Below are 4,671 nucleotides of genomic sequence, written 5' to 3' on the forward strand. Positions count from 1 at the left end.
CACATTGAACTGCCTGATGAGCACACATGGGAAATACATTTGCCCAGTGTGGCAGCGTTGCTGGCAGGGAGGACAGTGAGGGAAAATGGTCTGCTTTTAGATTCAGACACCCTCAAACTCACCCACAGCTTGTTAGAAATATTAGGAATGGCAACAGGGCTCATAGATTGAAAAATAACAAAAACATATGGGTAATCAGAAGAAAAATATTTCCCTAGAGACTGACTTTTCTGAAAATTCTAGGAAAATTTCTCATTTTTAATATATTTTAAAGTGGTCTGGTGAACCATGACAAGGCTGAATATTTGTAAGTTAAATATTTAACATCGGAAAATTCTTTGAAACTGCTGGTTTTCATTTGCCTGTCACCTGGAGAAGATATTTCAGATACAGTATGTCCTGAGGAAGCCTGGATTGGTTAGAGTATTCCAAATTCCCCCCAGATGGTAACGTTCAAGGCAAGGCTAGGGATTCAGGTTTCCACACGACATCCCCTTGAGGTCTGTAATATCATTGCAGCAAATTTTCAGATGAGGAAATTGAGAGCCAACTTGTCCACTAATATAGCAGAAAAGGGGAGAGCCAGGATTCAAACCCTGGTGATTGGCATCATTCAACATGTATTTAAATGACAGGCCATACAACTCAGAGAGCCAGTTAAGGGACTGGGTGTTAACTGTTCTATGAATTCTGTTCTGTGATCAAGGTCACAGTGAAAACTTCCAACGTAGGATTTATACCATTAGATCACCACAATCCCAAGCATTAGGCTGTTGCACCATAAAGAAAAAAAAAGGAAGTATACCATTCCAGATATAGGGACTCTGCTGGCTGGCATGTTCTCTCGGCAGCTGCTGGGACCCCTGCCTCCAGGTTCGGGACCCCTGCCTCCAGGTTCAGGACTCCTGGGTCAGGCTTTGCTTCCTCAGGCATCACCAGGCGCTCCGAGAAGTTCTAACAGTACCTTGGTGGACGAGTTGGAATCAGCATTCGAGGCTTGCTTTGCCTCTCTGGTGACTGTGTCAATGGAAGGAAGAAATTTGAACTGGTGTCGATCAGTGCATCCAGAAGTTTTTAGATATTGCAAGACAGACAGATATTTTCCCTGCAAAAAAAAGGTTATAATTGTCTGTTCAGATGCCAGAGCAAGTTATCCGAGAGGATGTCTCAGAGCTGAGGGATGAGCTGCAGCGGAAAGACGCGCTGGTGCAGAAGCACATGACCAAGCTGAGGCATCAGCATTGGGTGCTGAAGGACATCACTGTGCAGCACAAAATGCCAGCTGAGATGCCCCAGGGCTCGTTGACCTATGTGGAGTAGCTATCTGCCAACATCTCTGTCCCTCTGCAGCCAAACTAAGGTACCCTTGGGAAGACAGTTCTACCTCACATCCCTCCTGTAGTCATTGCAGTAGGAAACAACTTTTTGCCACACAATAGGATGATTTAGTTTTATCCTGCCAGTTAAAACTCCTCCCATTTTCATAAATTGTTAATTTCTTGTATACTTTATAAACAGCTGTAATGTTGCTAAACAGAGTACTTCATTCTGTCTGCAAGGTTGAGACTGTGATAACATTGACAGACTCTTACATTTGTGTTTTCTTTTTTATATCACTTCCATCATTTTTCCACTTCTTTGTTTATATGATTTGAGAAGAAAGTAGTCTGGGAACCTGGTGAAAATATTTTGGCTTAAAACTTTTAGGATAATTACCCTTCAGGCAATATAGAAAAAATCTTAATTATGTTTAGACTTTGAACTACCTCAGGAAGAGGAATTGAATGTAACCACATCTGCAATGCCTCTACAACATTCCAGAAGTGGGTATTTTGTAAATAAGGCAGACGACGAATAAAATTTACTGGGTTAGGGTTGCAGTGTTGCAGAGAAGGTCCTTAAGTTGATGCTGTTTCTATTTGGATGTGTTTGTGTTTTGTATGGTGCTTGATTTGATTGGGGGAGGAGGTAGCAGCAGTGGTGAGACCCTGGGTTTTGACAAGCTCTGCAGAAATAAACTCATGGAAGTAATGGGTCAGACCACATTATTAGTGGTGCCACAGTTGGGCATGGGAAGTAGCAGGTGCAAAGTTGGACAGAGGAAGTAGCAGGGGTTTAGACTTACTCGAAAGGCCTCCATGTTGGAGTTTTGTTTGCTTGTGTTGTTTGCATTTCACTCATTTGGAGCAGACAGAGCTGGCTCGTGGATGTGAGAGGTTGTGGCTTTGGACCCTCAGCCTTCCAGTTGCCTCAAGGAACTGAGGAGCCTGTGTGCTGCTCCAAGGAGCAGAGGGGCCTGTGTGCTGATGGAGGCCTGTCCCATCTTGGTTGATGCATTTCTCTCTCCCGTGTTGCACCCAAACTGTGGATTACATCCCTTCTCCCTAAACATGTGCTTCACTGCCTTCTTTATTTTGTGTGGTTCCCAGTCTTGGTTGGTTTGTTCTCCTTGGCTTTAATCATTGATGTTCTCTGCCTATTGGTGCCCTTTGCAGGGCACAGGCCTTTCACCTATTTCCCTGCCCATGCCTGGATCACCTGGGAGGTTAGGGATTCAGTCCCTGTGGGGTGATCCTATGACAGTTAGTCCCTTAATTGTCATAGGAATAAAAGTTTTCATTTTGCTTTTCTGAAATAAGAAAAGCAAAGCAATGCTGTGGGTGAGTCTGACACCAGTCACAGGATAAAACAGAAGTATCCAGTAAACATAGGCTCATAAGTCAGAACTATGTACATTTTAAAACAGAAGGGGGGCCCGGCGGCATGGCCTAACCACTAAAGTCCTCGCCTTGAATGCACCGGGATCCCATATGGGCACCGGTTGTGATCCCGGCTGCTGCACTTCCCATCCAGCTCCCTGCTTGTGGCCTGGGAATGCAGTTGAGGATGGCCCAGAGCTTTGGGACCCTGCACCCATGTGGGAGATCCAGCAGAGGTTCCTGGTTTCTGGCTTCGGATCAGCGCAGCACTGGCCATTGCGCTTACTTGGGGAGTGAATCATCGGCGGAAGATCTTCCTCTTTGTATATCTGACTTTGTAATAAAAAAATAAATAAAAATCTTTAAAAAAAATAAAAGGGAATGAACTCTTAGGTCGGACAGATATTTTTGGGTTCAACAATAATTTCAGAGAGAATTTTACCCTACCATTAGAAAAGAGACATGCGGGCCGCATAACTAAAAATTTCTCAAGAGCATTCTCGTTACACTGGAGTCCTAATTGGAAAAGGAGGTGTTGACCATGTTTAGCTTTTTCCCACACACCAATGTGCCAGACACAGCAATAAACCACATGAGAGGCCTTTATTTTGGTGAGGGAGATAGCGTGGGGTAGGGAGAAGGTGAGAGCAGAGAGAAAGGAGGAGCAGAGAGAGACAGAGAACATGAGAAGAGAGAGACAAAGAGCGGAGCAGAGAAGAAGACAGAGCAGGAGGAGAAGAGAGAGAGACCGGGGGAAGAGGCATCTTTTATGCCTCGGAGTAGGGAGATAAGGAGTGTGGGGGTCAGGGATTGGCAAATGTGGCTGTAGGTGGACACCAGGAACATATGCCTCCAGGGATTGGTGGCGTGCAGAATTCAAACCTGAAGATCACAAAGCTTGATTAGGCAAGTAGGCTTTAAGGGGGTTGAGAACTAGGAGGCTTAAGGTAGTCCTGGGTAACTAGGTATTCAAGGGGACTGAGACCCAGGACATTTAAAGCAGGGCTTGGTAAGCAGGCATTCAAGGTGGCACTGAGTCCAGGGTGGTGGATTCAGTCCTCAGAGTCCCTCCTTAGAGTAAGGAGAATGAAAAGGATGCACAGAAAGTCAGAATGCCGACAGGTGTGGTATGGACACAGGCCAGAGAGCCAACCCCATTCCGGAGACCCTCTGGGTTTCCCGCTGCAGTTTGCAAGACCCTGCTGGCTTCCTGCGAGAATGACATACAGGTAACCCTCTCTCTTCTTCTTTCTGCTTTTAATAGAACTGTTTCAGCGGATCTTTGTTCCTTGAGATCAAGCACTATTAAACTAGAATGAAGAGACATAGAAAGGGGGCAGTTGAGAGATATTCTTAGAGTTCAGGGCAGTGAAAATTCTCCCACTCTCTCTGCTTCCCATACCATCATTCTCAACCTACTTAGGTTGTGGAAGATGAACTCTTGCAGTTCATTAAGAAAACATCTTATTAAGGGAAACTCCAAAAGAGGGCATGAAACTGCTGAATTATCTTGGAATTATTTAGCAATACACTTGGGTCAATTGCTGCTGTAAAATCTGATCTCTTACATTAGTCTCTGTTAGGATTCTGATCCAATTTCCTTAATGAAATTACTTGTCCATTTCTCAGAGATTTTACCCACCACTCTCTCTCTCTATCGACTTTCCTCTGATATAAAGTGTAATTAAAAGGGCTGGTGTTATGACACAGTGGATTAAGCCACTGCCGGTGACGTCAGCATCCCATATCAGAGTGCTGGTTTGAGTCCCAGCTACTCTGTTTCTGATCCAGTTTTCTGATAATGTACCTGAGAAGCAACAGAAGTCTTCCTCCCATGTAGCAAATCCAGTTGTAGTTTCTGATTCCTAGCTTTGGCCTGGGCTGGAGCTGGTGGTTGCAGCCATTTGGGAAGTGAATCAGAGGATGAAGATCTGTCCATCTCTCTATCTAGTTATTGTTTTCTCCTCCTTTA

The 4,671-nt window shown here is 44.7% G+C and overlaps 1 pseudogene; it reads left to right on the top strand.

Annotated features, from left to right (window-relative positions):
• The first annotated feature begins 836 nt into the window (after nucleotides 1-836).
• LOC101528410 (mediator of RNA polymerase II transcription subunit 28-like) lies at nucleotides 837-1,359 on the top strand (annotated as a pseudogene).
• Nucleotides 1,360-4,671: the final 3,312 nt, after the last annotated feature.

Source organism: Ochotona princeps, chromosome 1, assembly GCF_030435755.1.
Source record: "Ochotona princeps isolate mOchPri1 chromosome 1, mOchPri1.hap1, whole genome shotgun sequence".
NCBI classification, from domain to species: Eukaryota; Metazoa; Chordata; class Mammalia; order Lagomorpha; family Ochotonidae; genus Ochotona; species Ochotona princeps.